This window comes from Anabrus simplex, chromosome 5 (assembly GCF_040414725.1).
Source record: "Anabrus simplex isolate iqAnaSimp1 chromosome 5, ASM4041472v1, whole genome shotgun sequence".
Classification (NCBI taxonomy): Eukaryota; Metazoa; Arthropoda; class Insecta; order Orthoptera; family Tettigoniidae; genus Anabrus; species Anabrus simplex.
The window spans coordinates 227,039,950-227,060,573 of NC_090269.1; the positions used below are offsets into that span (position 1 = coordinate 227,039,950).

At 40.9% G+C, this 20,624-nt stretch overlaps 1 protein-coding gene and 1 pseudogene across 1 annotated transcript in view; one reads left to right on the forward strand and one right to left on the reverse strand.

The window, feature by feature from the left end:
* LOC136874458 (uncharacterized) overlaps positions 1-20,624 on the forward strand; it is a 296,911-nt gene that overhangs the window by 14,424 nt on the left and 261,863 nt on the right. The gene's annotated exons all lie outside the window — the stretch shown is intronic.
* Positions 8,627-9,727, reverse strand: LOC136874229 (cell cycle control protein 50A pseudogene; annotated as a pseudogene).

Genomic DNA, 20,624 nt, shown 5'->3' on the forward strand with positions numbered 1-20,624 from the left:
AGTCACAAATCTCCCGGCCTGGGAGACGGCGTTACCGTCCAAGAGGCCCGCCTCTCCCTTCAGGGGAGGAATGAAAACGTTTAGTAGTAGTAGTAGCAGTAGTTCTACTTTGGTACAGAAAGTTGATTGTACTCGTATATCACAGAGTGAATTCTTACAATGAAATGGCGTTCGTGTTACTTGTGGTATTCCACACTGTGATCTTTAAAAAGTCAACGATCCTTCTAATATAAAGATTATATTGCATACAAAAGTAGGCTATAGGCCTACATCAAGAGGCTTGCGATATTTTGTTGTCTTCGTTGCCAATATCGTGAGCGTAACATCTTTGTTCGGAAAACTTCCATTTCAAACAGTACGATCTTTATGTCCTGGCCAGAAATCACAAAGCAATAGGTTCTTCTCACATACACATATTTGTCAAGGACTGAAGTTAGAAAACTCATGTGTTCTTTCGTCGTTTTAGTCCACTTTAACTTACTTCCACGTGAATGATGCTTCGACATATTATTGCGTTAAGTTTCTTTGATACATTTCACCGAAAGTGCCTTGTGTCTCTTGAAAACAGATAAACAGCTTGTTAGCTAATCTGCCACTGACTGATAATGTCACATTACTTGTACAGCCGTGTGTAGAGCTATATAGTTCTGTCCTCTGTGAGAGAGTGTTGACGATGAAGACATTTCACAATGAAGCTAACTTTGAGCACTGTTCCAAAGGTTTTCTTTGTCCACATCCCCCTTTGTTAAATTTATGTTCACTTCCTCCACAAACTCGTGTGCCTTATGACTTATGACAAATACTGGGATTTTCTTCTGTGTCCTTACGTGTCACGAACGTACAGTATTAATATGTCTGGAAGAAACGATATGTTCAGCCATAAGGTTGTCAATAAAAGTAATCGATGCTTCGAAGCTGTCGAAGCCAATCACGTTAGATGCTCCTAGTGTCCACATTCGCACATGCCAACAGTGAACTGCAGATTTAAACTCCCATAACTTATAAAATTGTGGCATTACTTTTTATTTTAAGTCTAGGTTGTGACAGTCTATTTTCTCTTGAACAGAACGCTTCTTTGCCATTTGCTAGTCAAATAATTTAAAATTATTATGCAACTAGCTGATGTACCCGTGCTTCACTACGGGATACTCAGAAATACTGACCTTGTGGTTTTCCTAACTGAAGTCAACATAGGTCATTATAAAAAACGTCAGTAGGAATGTAGCGATCAAAAGCAATGTTATCATATGAAATACTCGATCAAATAAAAAACTGCACATTTTCTCACTTTTAACGAACAGTAAGCGTACTACAGTGCCGATCTAACGATCTAAAGTTCCAAAGCTGGAATGACCAGGCCGCAGACAGCCATGAACACTCCTCTGCCCTTATTCCGTTAAATATGCACACTGCCCATTCCAAGCAGTGCCTCAGAGTAGCGGTTGAATAGCTCGAATGCTATGATGAACCAGTGTATTACGTACCAGTAGTATCAGAAAATTTATGAACCAGGGGAATGGCATTCAGACAGGTTGTTACATTCGGTACGACCGGGTGGGTTGGCGTGTGCTTAGGGGCGCTCAGCTGTGAGCTTGCATCCGGGAGAAAGTGGATTCGAACCCCACTGTCGGCAGCACAGAAGATGGCATTCCGTTGTTTACCTTTTTCACACCAGGAAAATGCTGGGGCTGTACTTTAATTAAGGCGAAGGCCGCTTCCTTTACACTCCTAGCTCTTTCCTATCTCATCGTCGCTATAAGACCTATCTGTTTCGGTGCGACATAAAGAAAATTTAAAAAAAACGGTACGTAGCAGTAATCCTATCTATCGGAGATGAGTGGCAACAGAAGACACAAAGCACATCACAACAAACAACGGTCAACGTTATGTTATTGTTGATCAATTTTATGAGCTTTCTATATTGTAGGTCTTCACATTTAGTTTTCTTTCGACATTGTGATATTAGGGCGTCTTAAAAAATATTTATAGCGTAGACTGTAATTCATTATTCTCCAACTTTACATGCTGATTTTCATTAAATTCTGTTTACCAGTCTTCTTGTGACCCGGCGGTGATATAGACTTAGTAACAAAAACCCAAATTCATGAATATATCTGTGATCATAACAGTAATAATGTATAAGACATAAATGATCGGAAATTTAATACTATATAACTTTAGTTATGTAGTATTTATCGATACGACCACTAATAACAAATATTTGAGAATTAAATTTTTGGCTTTCCCCTAAACTACCATTTTACTCGACGTGAATACAATTATTTATGCCTTAGATTATAGCGACTTTATCCCCGACTTCGCATACAGATTTTCATTAAGATAGGACCACTAATAATATAAATATTTGAGAATTACATTTTGCTATTTGCTTTACGTCGCACCGACACAGATAAGTCTTATGGCGACGATGGGACAGGGAAGGGCTAGGAGTGGGAAGGAAGCGGCCGTGGCCTTAATTAAGGTACAGCCCCAGCATTTGCCTGGTGTGAAAATGGGAAACCACGGAAAACCATCTTCAGGGCTGCCGACAGTGGGATTCGAACCTACTATCTCCCGAATATTGGATACTGGCCGCTCTTAAGCGACTGCAGCTATCGAGCTCGGTAGAATTACATTTTAGGCCTTCCCCTAAACTACCATTTTTCTCAGCGTGAATACTCTTATTTATAGCCTAGATTGTAGCGACATATTTCCCGGCTTTGTCTACCGATTTTCATTAAGATACGACCATTAATAACATAAATATTTGAGAATTCAATGTTAGGCCTTCCCCTAAACTACCATTTCACTCACCGTGAATAAAATTATTTATAGCCTAGATTGTAGCGACTTATTCCCGACTTTGAATACCAATTTTTACAAAAGTCTCTTCAGCCGTTTTCTGGTGATGCTTGTACATACATACATACATATAGACAGACAGACAGACAGACAGAAATTACGGAAAATTAAAAAATGCATTTCCTTGTTACTGTGGACACGACTGATACAGAAATACCATCCTTTTTTTTAAATTCTGAGCAATGTACAGACAAAACTCTTATTTTGTATATATATATAGATTTGATTTACCTCCAATGCACTTAGTGACTAGTAAATTTGTTATTTGCCGAGCGAGTGGCTGTGTGGTTTGGGTCACGTACTTGTGAGCTTGTATTCGGGAGACAGTGGATTCGAACCCCACTGTCGGCAGCCCTAAAGATGGTTTTCCATGGTTTCCAATTTTCACACCAGGAAAATGCTGGGACCGTACCTTAATTAAGATCACGGTCGCTTCCTTGCCAATCCTAGCCTTTCCTATCCTATCGTCGCCATAAGACGGTGAGACGTAAAACAATATATATATAGTCTACTATAAAGCCACGATTTTAATAATCTTCATAAATATCCTCCAGCATGGTGTCACCATGTTCTTCTAATACACTGGGTCTCGACGTTAGTGTGTTACAGAGAATAAACATATTATGTATAATATTAATGAGATATGTTATTCATTTTAAACCCTATTTTATACATGATATTTTGGCTTTCTACAACCCGGCATTCGCCACTACTTCTACCAAAATGTTATCATTCCGTACTCTGATGGGTGACACGCTCTCCCCGGCCAGGACATGTGTTGCGAAGAGGCGAGAGGGGAGCGGCCGTAGTCTATAAAACAGAAGTTCCGGCATTCATCTTAGTGAGGAGAATGAAGAACCATGGAAAACCATTCTCGGGACAGCCGACTGTAGTGATTAAACTATCCACAAAGACGCACAAGAGATGCTGTCAGTTGGTACAATTTTTATTCACATCTATTTACAAATTAAACACGCACATAACCTTAATCACTGCTGTTGACACAAACAAAACACTCACATCACAATGCCGCCCTTTTGAAAACAACTGACTGTCACTTCAATATGGAGACTGCAACAATTGCGTGTCTCAACACGAGATATAGGTATATTCTTACTACACCATAACACTACTGAACAATAACTCCCCGTCACCGTCAAGATCGTTTCCTTATGTATGTCCTGGCTAGGCTTCCTGAAAGCTACATTACAAAAACCTACCTTCTTGAAAATTCTAGAGTGCCTAATACATAGATTATAATATACAGAATATTCTCTAACGCGTTGTTTGTGAGGTTATGTCATGACATATGTGCTGTACATAAATATTTATATGAGTTCAGTTAATGTAAATACCTGTAAATGAATATTATAATTCATTCTTTCATATATATAATTTGTAATCCATAATTGTAAAACACACTGTAACTTCCAGAATGGTAATAGGATGGATGTACCACTTCATAGCCATACATACAAGTACCGTAATAATAATAATAATAATAATAATAATAATAATAATAATAATAATAATAATAATAATTCTAGCTCGACATTTGCATTAGTTACCCATGGGTGAGAGAATATTGTTTTCAAGTTATATCTGTGTATTGCACTTGCGTCAGGCAGCCCATCGCCCCCCGAATAATTTATCTTACGGTCAGATGTATTGATACTATTTCAATATAGAGGCGCCTTCTTTATACATGAGTTCGCTGGCTAAGATACTAGGGAACAAATGTAGTTGACGAAGACGTTTACATTACTTTATAATCGTAGGCAAGGGAACGTACAATTTTAAGGTCAATGTAAACCACAGGAATGTGGTGTGTGTATCCCGCAATCTATTCCGCTCCTTATTTCGCTAGTACACCCCTTCAGCGACGCTCCGGCTTTCTATGACCTCTAATGGTGGAACCGTTGGGGATGCAATCAGTCCTCGAAATGAAGACCAAACATACACTTTTAAAAAGTAGTAACTTCGAAGCCTTATACACCAGTAAAAGCTTAATTCTCTCGCATTGATGACCATAGAAAATGCAATCTTAAACAATATTGGTTCTGAGATGTGATAAATGAATAATGTGTACCGCTGAAAGCAAGGCAAAGTCGATGATTAGCTGTGCAACTTTGTAAATAAAGATATCCGTGTACTGTATTTGATTGTTATTATGTTATATCCTATATTATAATTAAACAAACTTCGTGGTTGTTATTAAAAAGAGTACCCCTCATGCATACATTTATAAAACTATGTCAAGGACCCCTATATAATTTTAGGTCCAGGGGTCCCGAACGTGATAAATCGATAAAATAACTTTAAACATCTCCTGACTCATGAAAAGATGCATCGTGTTGGGACAGTACTATTATTATCGTCCTAATTTATATAGGCCTATTATATTTTATTATTTATACATTCCACACTCTCCCTTTTAGTTTTGGTCTTTACTTCTTCATCTTCGACTGCTACTACTAATATGTTTCCATTCCTCCCCTGAAGGGTGAGGCGGGCCTCTTAGACGGTGACGCCGTCTCTCAGGCCGGGAGATTTTTGACGATAAAGGAGGTGCTCGGAGAAGGTGAGGGGATTGGCAGCCGTGACCTATACTAGAAACTGTCCGGCATTCGCCTTAGTGCAGGAGAATGGAAAACCATGGAAAACCATTCTCAGAACAGCCGACGGTTGGGGCCAGCCGTGAGGTCCAGCCCTGTCCCGTCACCCTAATGCAGAGGCGTAGAGCCACGGTAGAGCCGTGGCCACTCCTCCTCTGCTCGGTTGGCCGGTCAGTGTGCAGAGCTGTTGGACCACGGACCAGCTGTGGCCACTTATGGGCCGAGACCCACTCTGCATCTACCAACCTCATCTTCGAATTTCCTGTTGGAATGTATAAAGGAAACCGTTGCATTTGGCACCTGTTTACTGAGTACAGTATTCTGCATTAGGATAGGTTAAGATAATTACTATGGACCTACAAAAGTTGTCTTCTTGTACAACGTAATCAACCTCGAAATAAAGCTCTTGAAACAAACCATAAACAGAAATATGTGGTTGTCATTCCCAGGATGTAGGCTACTGTACTTAGAGAATTCAAACACGCTTTCCCAGCATTTACTAGCATTGGGATAGTTACAGTAATGTGAGGAATCTGGTCCTTGCAACGACCAAACCCAATTCTAGAGTGTGATAACCGTTCATCTAACAAGATTAGAGTCCAGTGCTGAACTCCGGAATTGCGTTTTCTGCTGGAAAGGTACAAACCTCGCTTTAACGCCTCTATTTCAGTACTAATAGCAAGATAATTCGGTATGACCGAGCTAGTTGGCCTTGCATTTAGGGTCGCGCAGTTGTAAGATTGCAATCGGGAAATAGTGGGTTAGAAGATCTGTTTTTTTTTGTTTTTTTTTGTTTTTGCTAGGGGCTTTACGTTGCACCGACACAGATAGGTCTTATAGCGACGATGGGATAGGAAAGGCCTAGGAGTTGGAAGGAAGCGGCCGTGGCCTTAATTAAGGTACAGCCCCAGCATTTGCCTGATGTGAAAATGGAAAAACACGCAAAACCATCTTCAGGGCTACCGACAATGGGATTCGAACCCACTATCTCCCGGATGTAAGCTCACAGCTGAGCGCCCTTTAAGCACACGCCAACTCGCCCGGTCGTACCGAGTGTAACAGCCTGTCTGCCATTCCTCTGGTTCATAAATTTTCTGATACTATTGGTACGTAACACACTGGTATGTAAAATTCTATAAGTTTTTCCACCTTCCTGAAGCATTGATAATCAACGTTGTGCTAACTCCGCAAACATCTTCAATCGAAATTTTAAGAAACCATTCCCGCTGAAGGATCACTTTAACTTGATGAAAATTCTTTTTTTAATGTTCTGATGTTTCATCCACTCTCTTTCTATCTAATCTTTCTTGAAATTTAATATTGCGTACTTAATAAGGAATAGGCCTACCGTAAATTTGGGGAAGTGTTACTGGATTTATTTAGTAGAAATTGTATGTATGTATGTATGTATGTATGTATGTATGTATGTATGTATGTATGTATGTATGTACAGTCTTCAGCCCTAAGGCTGGTTGGATCCTCAACAGCTCTGCCATCAGCTGTCATAGATGGCCTAGGCTTCACTGAAGAGGCGTACTAGGGAAATGAGGAGTGAGGTAGTTTCCCGTTACTTTCCTCACCGAGCCAGAAGTTGCTATTATATATCAGTCTGCCAAGCCCACTGAAATGCATGCACCAACCGACCCTATGAGCAACATTATCACACCATTCATAGCAGGGACTGGCTGCAGAAGGAATGGCATTACTAGCATCGCTCATACCTCAGTCACTTTCATATAGTCAAAGCCAAGGATAAGACAGAGATAGATCAATGAAAGTAACAAAATTGCTCTAGCCTATACCAGAAGTCGTAGTGCACTGTAAACACTAGGTCCTGCCAGCAAAGGCATTATTAGAATGTAATACCTAAATATTCCTTATCATAAAACTCTATACAGGCCTATACTGTAAATTACAGTCTGTTGTTGTTTCTTGATGGTTGCAGTATTTGTGTATGTCTCTTGGTACAGGCCAGAGCAAAAGTAGCTTCCACTGAAGTCTCTCATTTATGGAAGCTGGTGAGGTATGGGTGGCGCTGAGTAATGACATTCGGAGCACAACAGTACATCCTGATGCCATGAGAGGCGCTACTCATAGGACCAGTTGTACTGTAATAATCCTTTCTGGCCTAAGTGGCTCAGACGGTTGAGGCGCTGGCCTTCTGACCCCAGCTTGGCAGGTTCGATCCTGACTCAGTCCTGTGGTATTCGAAAGTGCTCAAATACGTCCGCCTCGTGACGGTAGATTTACTGGCACGTAAAATAACTCCTGTGGGACTAAATTCTGGCACCTCGGCGTCTCCGAAAACCGTAAAAGTAGTTAGTGGGACGTAAAGTAAATAACATTATTAAATTACACTTTCTGGCCCAGTGAGGAAAGCAATAGCAAACTGCCTCACTCCTCGTCCTGTCCAGTACGCCTCATAGGGAAATCTGTCACCTGGCGACAGCACTAAATGCAGATCAATGATGATAGGTTAATTGAATATGGTGCCGCCATTATTTTTTGCAGTTCCCCCATAATCGCATAAACTGTGATGGTGCTATTTGAAGATCTAACAACCCTCAGGGCTGAAGACTTAACATACAGATTGTAAATGACAAATATCGAACATTTCTACTAGCAAGTACATTACAGAGAAACTCAAGGATATTTATCCTTCGCGAAAGAATAGCATTGATATACAGTTTACTGTTCTATACAGAGAAACTAAAAAGAAAGTATGAGGAGTGGATGAGTTAACGAGAATAGGCCTATCTACTTTAAAGAAGTGTCTTGATGGGTAACCCTAAGACCAGTTCTTTCACGAAACTCATTTAGAATATTCAGTGCTGATATCCATTACGACGTGATGATAACAATAATTATGATGACATCCGACTTCACTATCGCTTTATATGGTAAATATAGTCATTAAATTAAGAAATTAAGAGCATTTATTATAACTAAAAGTGTACTCTCAAGGGATATTATTTAGTACAACAATTAGGGTGTACAGAAATAGTGACTGTTAAGAAATTCTGAAATGTAGGTAACCGAATTCCTATCTCCACGAGTAATTTCCATGTTTCATGATCCGATTCTTTACAACAGAATCACTCAACATACACAGTTAAGTCTCCTTCGATGCACACCTCCGTGGATCTCACTCAAATTACAAGTGTGGGATTAGTAGATATAACTACAACTTCATATTTATCGAATTTTACGTGTACAACGAAAAACACGATTGCTAATAAAATACAAATAGATCCAACTACTATGTATGCTGTGCCAAGGAATGGGTTCTTCCCACCTAAAAACGACGTTGTTGATATGATCATATACTTGCTACCTCCGAATGATGCCACTGGAAAGTTATACTTGACTTTCAATGTATAGTTGCCTGCAGGTAATCCATCTGAGTAGACGTGATGACCATGATCCACACGACGATACAGCTTTCGGAGATTAGGAATGCTGGACGGTCTCATCCACACTATTAAGTCTTCATTTAGAAATCCATTGTTGTTGGGATTCTCAGTATCTAGTTCATAAACCGGGCGCCTCCATCTAGGTGGAGATATATAGTCACGAAATGCTTGTGATAAATTTCCATCAAGGGTCTTCGGATTGTTGAATTTCCTCTTTTCCATTGGCCATGAAATTCCTGTACGTAACAATGGTACATCTTCTTCAAGGACACAGTTATAAAGAGACAATTCATCGTTGAATAAGGAATTGGCTATAGCTCCACAGGGAACTATTTTCATTTTCTTTGTCACATTATTTACTTCAGTATAGGTATAATCAAAAGGTTCGCAGTCGTGATAGGGGTCTTGAGTGAGAAACCCCAACATTTGGTCATTATTTTCAGACCTGATGTAACGACGATGGTTCTGATGAAAGTTCGTAAGACCATAATACAAGAAAACTCTACCACTAAAATCATTTTTCAAAGTGAAATTAATATGGCATTCACATTCTGCTGACGTATTGTTTTCCAATACATCCGAACACCTCTCTTTTGTGATTGTTCCATTTTCAATGGAACGCGTGCAATCTGTGTAGTCTATAATTAACTCGCTGACTTTGTTAGAAGTGTGAAGTATCCCTATCCCGACAGGAATGAAGAGTGCACCAATTATAAAGAACACACGCGAGGAAATGATAGCTGTTAGAATTGGCTCCCACACAGGCAGACGTTGTTGATTAAATGCATTTTCAGCAGGTCTTCTGGAATAGGTATTGGATCCAATACGCAATGCCATCGTAAGGAAAAGTAGAAATCCAGTGCACTGTCCTCAATGTTGATCTTCAAAGATATTCCTTAGGCCTTAGTAAGACCGCTAGTCTCAATACTTTCCGTCAAACAATGCATAGTGTACACGCGAACTGATACAGTGTTGCCATAGCGATGTTAAGCTGTCATAACAATCGATCGATTATTACCTGCTTTACGATAAATTTCATGCATTACTATGGGTTTTTTTGTTATAGTCTCTCTGAAAATTTAAATTTTACTTTTATTGTTAACGGTTACTTCATGTAAAAACATATGAAACTGTATAACTGCGACCAATGACTATTCTGTTTAGCTAGTACGCTACGCAGATTTATGAGTAGTATAATTTACTTATTTGTCACCACTGGCGGGCATTTATTATAATGTGTTATGGTTTCAATAGATTTACGTCGATCGATCCATTGACGAACCCCTTTCGACACCGTAAAGCAGCACCGGTACCAGTAACACATAACACTTTACGACACGCCAGAGTTTTGATTCGGAAGTCACGGTAGTACATAAAATGTCATCATGTTAGAAACACATCTCTTGCAATGACTGTACAACAGAGTCAATCAATCACTACTGATCTGCATTTAGGGCAGTCGCCCAGGTGGCAGATTCCCTACCTGTTGTTTTCCTAGCCTTTTCTTAAATGATCGCAAAGAAATTGGAAAATTATTGAACATTTCCCTTGGTAAGTTATTCCAATCCCTAACTCCCCTTCCTATAACCGAATATTTGCCCCAATTTGTCCTCTTGAATTCCAACTTTATATTCATATTGTGATCTTTCCTACTTTTAAAGACACCACTCAAACTTATTCGTCTACTGATGTCCTCCCACGCCATCTCTCCTCTGACAGTTCGGAACATACCATTTAATCGAGCAGCTTGTCTCCTTTCTCCCAAATCTTCCCAGCCCAAACTCTGCAACATTTTCGTAACGCTACTCTTTTGTCAGAAATCACCCAGAACAAATCGAGCTGCTTTTCGTTGGATTTTTTCCAGTTCTTGAATCAAGTAATCCTGGTGAGAGTCCCATACACTGCAACCATACTCTAGTTGGGGTCTTACCAGAGACTTATATGCCCTCTCCTTTATATCCTTACTACAACCCCTATTGCCCGTTCTGGTTTTGATTTTCACAACCAGATCCCACTCTTGCGTTAGCTAGGATCCTAGGTAGATTACTTGAAATGGGAGACTCTACCAAGAAGTAGCGTGCACCACTTATAATTTTGGATTCCCACATTTTCTAGGTGGGTGAATTTAAAAATATAAAACTGCTACTCAGGTTCTCAGCCACAAAACACTAGAATAAGCATTCGCATAAAGTCGTTTTCTCGTATCCTTCCCCCTCGCGTTTAAATAGGCCTAATGTTACTCGCGTGTATCATGATAACGAGGGAAAAGCTTGTTACGGAACTAGCAAACCACAGTTCTCTTTAAGCAACAGCCCCAAAGAGCCATGGTCTGCCAAGCGAACGCTGCTCAGCCCGGAGGCCTGCAGATTGTAACATGCTGTGCGGTTTAGCACAACGAATCCTCTCGGCCATTATTCTTGGCTTCCTAGACCGGGGCCGCCATCTGACCGTCAGATAGCTGCTCAATTGTAATCACGTTGGCTGAGTGGACCTTGAACCAGCCCTCAGATCAAGGTAAAAATCCCTAACCTAGCCAGGTATTGAATCCGGGGCCTCCGGGTAAGAGGCAGGCACGCTACCCCTACACCGCAGGGCCGGTATCACAATTCTCATAGGTGCCGAGGCTATTTCTTGGGAATTAACTATTTAAGACTGCATTGTTGTGGTATGTTTGTGGAAGTGTGGAACTGGCCAGAATACGGCCTGAACCCCGGAAGGGTGTTGGTTAAGGAAGAATAGCCTTATATATTCCATATCGAAGGACTAAGCTTTCAGAATTGCCTAGGTTGGCGATAAGGGGGTTGGAGCTCTGATGGAACTGGTCGTAAAGATTGGTAGCGATGTGTGTGATCCTGCTGTGAACGGTATTGAATTGCTACCTTTCTTGCAGGTCACTGTTCTTTTCATACCACTGATCACCTGTCAAGTGGCGAAGAGCGTGGTTGTGTGCGGGCTCTACCCTCAGTAGGTGTGGCATCGCTCAGCAACCCCCACCCACCAACCCACCCACACACACACGCGCTTCCTATACCCGAAATAGGGCTGCCATACTCGGCTCTTATCATCGGCATTAATTTGAAAAGGCGCAGTGATACATTTAATATAATCGGTATACGTTACATACAAGATAGTTTGTTTTTCTGGTCCACCTGATGACTTCACCAAAAAACATTACGGGCGGGACGGCATTTTAAGAAGATTGTAGCTCTAATTTTAGCTACTGTACGTTAATTTCGATTCTCCACTTCTCCAGCCAGGCGAGAGTGAAAAGCGCGTCTTGGAGGTAGCCCTTTAATTTAGGTGCATGCCACGTGACAGGATATCACTGTGTCGTCCGCGTACAAATACAATTTCGCGTGCATAGGTTATGGGGTAAGTTACCTACCTTTATTTTTAGGGAAGCAAATCTTTAAGACTATGGATCAGGGTTGAAGTGAGGATTGGGGTGGTCAGATAATTTATAATCAATCCGTCATAAATAGGTTGAAAATTATGGGTGAGATAATACTACCCTGCGGGACAAACGCCTCTATAGGCCGCGGGTCCGACAGAGCCTTGCCAACCTGGACCTCGAAGTTTCTATCAACTAGGTAGCTCGTCAGTAAACGTAGAACGTTGCTGCTTTCAGTAGGACACGGCCGTCTGGAGTATATCTGTAGGTCTATGTAGACCTATCTTTGGTATGAGAACAGATTCCTAATACCAGTTGATATCTGCTATTTTACTTTTTACGGTACACCGAACTACCTAAAGGTCACAAACCCCAAACCCCATGGCGCTACAGCCCTTGAAGGGCCTTGGCCTACCATGCGACCGCTGCTCAGCCCGAAGGCCTGCAGATTACGAGGAGGCGTGTGGTCAGCACGACGAATCCTCTCGGCCGTTATTCTTGGCTTTCTAGACCGGGGCCGCTATCTCACCGTTAGATAGCTCCTTGATTTTTATCACGTAGGTTGAGTGGACCTCAAACCAGCCCTCAGGTCCAGGTAAAATTCCCTGACCTGTCCGGTGCCTCCGGGTAAAAGGCAGGCACGCTACCCCTACACCACAGGGCCGGCTATCTAAAGGTCATAGTTAACACAAAATTATCTGGATAGATGTATTTATTAATTTATTATGTGTAAGGGGCACTGACCTCTGTTGTTTCCTCTCAAAATTCGCCACTGTGACTTGTATCTATTCGTGTATTACTGTATAGCCTATTGTATCTAGCTGGGCTGAGTGGCTCGGGCAGTTGAGGCGCTGGCCTTCTGACGCCAACCTGGCACGTTCGATCTTTGCTCGGTCCGGTGGTATTTGAAGGTGCTCAAATACATCAACCTTGTGTTGGTAGATTTATTGGCACGTAAAAGAACCCCTGCGGGACTAAATTCCGACACCTCGACGCCTCCGAAATCTGTAAAGAAAGTAGTTAGTGGGATGTAAAGCCCATAACATTATTATTATTATTATCATCATCATAATATCTAACTACTTCAGCACAAATTGTATATTCATTTTCTTGATATGCAGATGAAAAGTGGAGGAAGAAGAATTGCATTTAACGTGAAATTACTTTTGATTGCTAACAGTCTTAAGGGGTTATCTTAAATTCTTGAATGTTGATGTTCACTTGCAGTGATAATAAACAATGCAAAGAAAGATTATACTGTCGTTATGACCAGTTAACTTGTGTATGTTCTTGAGAATGTTCTTGTAGAACGAAACATGTCATTCTTTGTATACAATATGTGATTTTTACAGGTATGCTTATAGTGTTTTAATTTGGATTTGAAATTGTTGTGTGTCTGACAGACTGGAAAGTTATTAGATTTAATAAGTCGATACTGGAAAATATGGTTTCTTTCTTAACAGTTAACTTGTGAACTGTGCTCTCCTGTGCTTCGTTCGTACGGTATGTGTTCTGGGATAGTCTTATTTATCTAGTAGGCCTAGACTATGGTTAAGGATGGCACGGTCATTGCTCTGGACGACCAGGTCTAATGGCAGGTGGTTCATAAACATTAGTTATGTCTCGCGCCATGCTGCGGAATGTCACAACAATGGATATGAAGAGGGTGGGTAAAATTGCCTGTGCCTATGGAAAATGTTTGCAAAGATTCTTAGTGTGTTTAGTGCACGTGCAATAATTTTCTTCCGCTCCTACCCCTTTCCCCACCTTGGTGCAGTCACGGGTGCGAACCGTGTCGCATATGTGAACTTGCGCTGTTTTGCCAAACCTATATTTAGGGATGTATTTACTGTTCAGTGCTTCTGTGGTGGGCGGCAGAGAGAGAGAGAGAGAGAGAGTGTGTGTGTCTGTGTGTGCATATGAAGAGCAGTGTGTTGGGACAAACACAGAACACGCAATCCCTGAGCCAGAGGAATTAACCATATGTGATTAAAATCCTCGACTTGACCGGGAATCGAACCCTGTACCCCAGAACTGAAGGCCTCAACACTGAATATTCAGCCAAGGAGCTAGAAAATTAATTGTTTGCAATCATGATAAGTCTGCCTCTGTGGTGTAGTGGTTAGTGTGATTAATTGCCACCCCCGGAGGCCCGGGTTCGATTCCCGACTCTGCCACGAAATTTGAAAAGTTGTACGAGGGCTGGAACAGGGTCTACTCAGCCTCAGGAGATCAACTCAGTAGAGGTGGGTTCGATTCCCACTTCAGCCATCCTGGAAGTGGTTTTCCGTGGTTTCCCACTTCTCCTCCAGGCAAATGCCGCAAGGCCCCTGTTCAGCATAGCAGGTGAGGCCGCCTGGACGAGGTACTGGTCATCCTCTCCAGTTGTATCTCTGACCCAGAGTCTGCAGCTCCAGTTCACTGCCCTTGGGGCGGTAGAGATGGGATCCCTCATTGAGTCCGAAGGAGAAAACAACCCTGGAGGGTAAACAGATAAAGAAGAAGAAAAAGAAGCAATCATAATCAAAATTAACAGAATAGAATAGATGGTATGGTAGCCTACTACTATACAGTATAATGCATGCACAGTGTTATAGTACTTGTTAAATATAATCCAGAATGGGATAAAACAACTCACTAGGTCTACTGTTTTAACAGTACAGTAGATAAAGTATTGTATTAGTAGACCTTCTTTGTTAGTGCCTTCCATCATTTTGGAACCATCATCCTTTCAACTAAATCCTGGGAAAGAAACACTTGATGTCTTGTGTTAGTTTCTAATATTGCAGTTACAGCAGCATTTCCAGCCCCTAGGGTCTCTCAGTCTGGGAGCATGGGTTGATAGCCAGGGTCTTGCTTTGTTTCCACTTACTTCTGCCAAACTTCTCGTCATTCATATCTTCTGTTCAGACTCCTTTGCACAACTCTTGTTCTCTTCTGACATCCAAGGTTTGTGAGGCTTTGTGAGTCTTTTATTTTCACGTACATTATGGTCCTTTCCTTTCATTTACCAGTATCTTTATTTTTTGAAGGGGCAGTATTCTTGCTAAGATGGAATATTGTTGCCTAGTTGTATTTTCTGTATTAACATAACAAGAACTCCAGAATTTATCTCATGCTGGAGCTGTACCTTAATTAAGGCCATGGCCACTTTCTTCCCCTCCTAGCCCTTTCCTATCCCATCGTTGTCATAAGATTTATATGTGTTGGTGTGACGTAAAACCAATTGTAAAAGAATATCTATAGAGAATCTGAAGCTCAGATTGTATTTATTTTGATTATTTAGCAAATAACTACAAAATTAAAAATTAAATAATAACTAATGATAATTGTTGTCCGTCCCCGCCATGTAAGGGGCAACTCGTCCACCTGTCGCCCGGTGCCCCTGGGTTCGATTCCCGGCCGGGTCAGGAATTTTTAATTGTAAATGATTAATATCCCTGGCCTGGGGACTGTGTGTTTGTGTCGTCCTTAACGTTCCTTTCCTCACATTCAACACTCTACACTTCCGCAATTACAATTACACACAGGTTCATGCCATATGGTGCAAGTAGTGGCAAAAGATCTACAGAGGTCGACACCACAAACAAATATCATTTACAAAAAAAAAAAGAAAAAAAAGAAGGTGTGGGCATGAATGGGTGAATATATAAAAGACAGAAGATTAATTTAAAACTTTAAAATTAGTGATATATTTCTTTTCGGTTTTCTTTTCTTTTCAAATTTTACACTTTGCTAAGCAAATAACAAAAATCAGGTACAAGGTCTAGCTTGCGAGCTTGAGGAACAATACTAGAATAATCAGATAACAACAATTTAACAACCTGAGCTTGAAGCTCCCTAGTTACAAATTTAACAAGAGCACTAATGCTCCTTTCTCTCAAGGAGACGGAGCTCCAAATTTTACACCAGCAGGAAGAGCGCCATTGCTCTACACTTTAGGAGATTATTCTCTAAAATTTTCACCCTCCAGGCCTACCAAAGACACAACCTACATCTAACAAAAACTGTCTTGTATGCTCAACAGTCTGATTTACCTTACAAGGAAAAGAAAAAGTTTACTTTAACAGGGGTAAAAAGTATCATTCTACGTATTCCTGTGCTAAAAACAAAAGGTTAAAGTTCTTCTTCTTCTTCTTCTTCTTCTTTTCTAGCCTCTTTCAAATCACTGCTAGATATAGGCCTCTTCCATGTGCTTCCATCGTCTTCGGTCTTGAGCCACTTGGAACCAGCGTGTTCTGGCCAACAGCTTTATGTCATTGAGCCATCTCTTCTGGGGTCTTCCAATGCCTCTCTTGTGTCCCCATGGTCTCCAGTGAACAATCCTAGAGGTCCACCTGTTGTAGTCTTGTCGAGCTACGTGTCCTTCCCATTTCCATTTTTATCTTGCTACTCTCTCTAGGATGTCTGTTACATTAGTTTTTCTCCTGATATCCTCTGAACGGATCTTATCGCTAAGGCTGATCCGTAGCATCTGTCGCTTCATGGCTCGTTGTGTTCGCTGAAGCTTGCGAGCACTTTCCTTCGACAGAGTCATCGTTTCCAGACCGTAAGTAGTAACTGACAGCACACATGTATTATAAACCTTGGTCTTCAGGTTAATTGGAACATCCTTGTTGGTGAGGATGAATCTTAGTTTTCGGAATGCAGTCCAACTCATACCTATTCTGCGAGGAATTTCTGCATGTTGGTTGTCTTTTCCAAGTTTTATCTTGTGTCCAAGATAGATGTACTCATCGACAGCTTCTATATATTGGTTTCCCATTTTAAGTGGTCGACTCTCTGGGCTTAGTATTTTTGTTTTATTAATGTTCATTTCCAAACCAATCTTAGCAGAAGCAGTTTTTAATTCTTGGATCATGCTTTCTTTTCTTTTTTTTTTTGCTAGGGGCTTTACGTCGCACCGACACAGATAGGTCTTATGGCGACGATGGGATAGGAGAGGCCTAGGAGTTGGAAGGAAGCGGCCGTGGCCTTAATTAAGGTACAGCCCCAGCATTTGCCTGGTGTGAAAATGGGAAACCACGGAAAACCATTTTCAGGGCTGCCGATAGTGAGATTCGAACCTGCTATCTCCCGGATGCAAGCTCACAGCCGCGCGCCTCTACGCGCACGGCCAACTTGCCCAGTGATCATGCTTTCTAGCTCATCTAGATTTTCACTTATGAACACAATGTCATCGGCAAAACACAGGTGGTTCAAATATAACCCATTGATTTTTATTCCTTTATTATCCCAACGAAGGGTTTTGAATACATCTTCCAAGGCAAGGGTAAACAGCATCGGAGAGATTGTGTCACCTTGTCGAACTCCTTTGCCAACTGGGATTTTATTGGTGATGAGGTCTTCGTCCACTCTGACTACCATTGTTGCTTGATCATAAATGTTTTCCAGAAGCTTTATATACCTTGAGTTTATCATGGCATTTTGAATCTTGGCCAGATGAATCTTGATGTTGTACTCAGCGGTTTTCTCAAGAAGAAGACGAATAGTCTGGATGTGTTCAACAGTGGAGAAACCTATACGAAATCCCGCTTGCTCAGCAGGTTGATGAAAATCCAGTTCTCTTGTTAGGCGGTTGGTTACAATTTTAGTCAGGAGCTTGTAAAGGTGTGATAACAAACTCACAGGACGATAGTTCTCTAAATTTTCCTTATCACCTTTCTTGAAGAGAAGTATCACTTCAGCATTTTTCCAATTTTGTGGTATTCTTCCAGAGTTAATACACTTGTTCATGAGTATTCTTATGGCTTCTAGCAGATCTCTTCCACCTAATTTCAGCATTTCATTCATTATTTTATCCTCCCTAGGGGATTTTTTATTCCTTAGTTGTTTAAGTGCATTTTCAATCTCAGAAGTGGTTATTTTCGGTGTTACATCATGTGTATAATTCTGGGCTAGTTGTTCATCACTGGATGGTTTATTAATGATTGATGTATACAGCTTGTAGTAGAAATCTCTAATAACTTCAGTAATGATTTGCCTATCTGTGACTATTTCTCCATTTTGGTTCTTAAGTTTTGTAATTTTTGGTCTTCCTGCGGACATGTTGTTCTTTAAAATCTTCATGTTTTTATTTTCTTCAGTTGTCTGCATGATCATGTTATTATTTCCTTAGATCTTTTCTTATTTCCTTGCGAATGGTCTTGTTAAGATTTTTGTATTCTGCAGTATCCCTGTCCATTGTCTTCCTGTCCTTAATGAGCTGCATAGTATTAAGTGAAAGTCAGCTCCTCTTATTAGTTTTCTTCAATGGGATCTCCTTTGCTGCATTTTGAATACTGACTGTAATTTTCTCATTAAGTTCGTTCACGTCCAAGTATTTCAGATCTTCTGTTGGGTTAAGTTTTTTGGTAAGAGCTTGTTGAAATGATGATTGATGTTTTTCTAAGTCCTCTACTCTTGGAAAAGTGTACCCCCTTGTCATTTTGGACCATTCAAGTTTGAAGTCAAATGTGAAGGTTGCTCGAACTAGCCTATGGTCGCTTCCTGTATCAAATCTGTTGAGAACAGTAACATCTGTACAATATTTCTTCTTGTTGGTCAGGATAAAATCTATCTCATTCTTGGTTTGTCCATCGGGGCTCTTCCATGTCCATTTTCGTTGTTTGGGCTTTTTAAAGAAAGTATTCATGCCATAGAGATTTTCGGCTGTGAGATATTCTAGCATTCTCCTCTTTCGTTTTGATCGCCTAGTCCATATGTACCAATGTTAAAGTTACTGGTTGAAAATCAAAATGTTAGGAGGTGAACTCTTGCACTCCTTGAAATTCACACGAAAATACTTAAAACCCTATTTGGCCTTATGACCTGACGTTACAGAGGCTAAGCCTAAGGAGGTGACTAGATGAAAAGAAAATTTTTAAGTTACAAAATTACGAGATCAGTTTAAGTTTTACGAAAACATAGTCACCTCAATACCAAGTTGAAGGGTGAATGCAAGAGGGCACCACTCTTTATTCCCTTAGTTAGACTAGACCTGAGAATTATTTGAAATTTACATTTAAAGTTTGAAATTTACATTGAGAAAATATAAGTTACATTTCCAAAAATTTGAAACCTTCCCCTCAAGCTATCTTTCAGAGACTATTACAAGATTACACACAGTCTGCCATTACCTTGAGCAGGTGGACCTCCCGGAGATGGACCAGGAGCCCTTCCCCCTGCCTCCATTACAAACACACTCTAAACCTCTTGACTGGAGCGATCACAATAGACAACATGGCACGAATGGTCCAAGCTTTTATAATGGAGAGGAAGTTTCCAGATTTCTCTGGGCCTAAGCCCTGACACACTCACAATTCCTATTGGTTAATTTAATAAATATCAAAAATTTCTTATTGGCTGAAATATTACGCTGGCGGTAAGAGATAGAAGTAGAGTAGAGTTTCGCTCAACCGACCTTCACTGATCCAACATTCCGTGTTATCCGACACTGGTAAACTTAATTTGAACTTTTGGTGGAGACTGAATTCTGGGACACCCGGTTTGGAGGGTGCGACCGTGTGACAAGCACTGGCTGACTGCTGGTGATAGGACCGGTTTTTCCTCAAGGACAGGTGCAGCGAGTCTTCAGTCATTGTTCAGTGTAGTATTGGTTGAGTGCGGATGTTATAGTTTTCATACCCTCTGTCAGTATGGCGAGTAAACGAAAGAAAGTGATTCCTTCTATGGATGACAAGAGTGCGTTAAAGAGACTGGACAAAGGGGAAACTCTTCAAAAAGTGGCTTCAGATTATGGTGTTGAATGTGTTACAGTGGGAGACTGTAAAAAAAAAAAGGAGGGAGGAAATTGAAAAGTGGTGCTCTACTAGAGAAACAAGTGATGCACTGAAAATTAGAAAAACAATGAAAGGGCGTATGGCTTTTAGTGTCGGGAGGAACGTGTTACAGTGGAAGACTGGAAAAAAAAAAAAAAAAGGAGGGAGGAAATTGAAAAGTGGTGCTCTACTAGAGAAACAAGTGATGCACTGAAAATTAGAAAGACAATGAAAGGGAGTGTGGCTTTTAGTGTCAGGAGTGGCCACAGACAAGTTCGGCTCACCAAGTGCATGTCTTTTGATTTGACTCCCCTAGGCGACCTGCGCGTCGTGATGAAGATGAAATGATGATGAAGACGACACATACACCCAGCCACGTGCCAGCGGAATTAACCAATTATGGTTAAAATTCCCGACCCTGCCAGGAATCGAACCCGGGAACCCTGTGACCAAATGCCAGCATGCTAGCCATTGAGCCAGACAGAAAAACAATGAAAAAATGTGAATAAGAAAAAGTAAGTGAAGCACTATTTCTTTGGTTCACTCAAAACCAGGAAAAGGGCCTGCCAATATCTGGCCCATT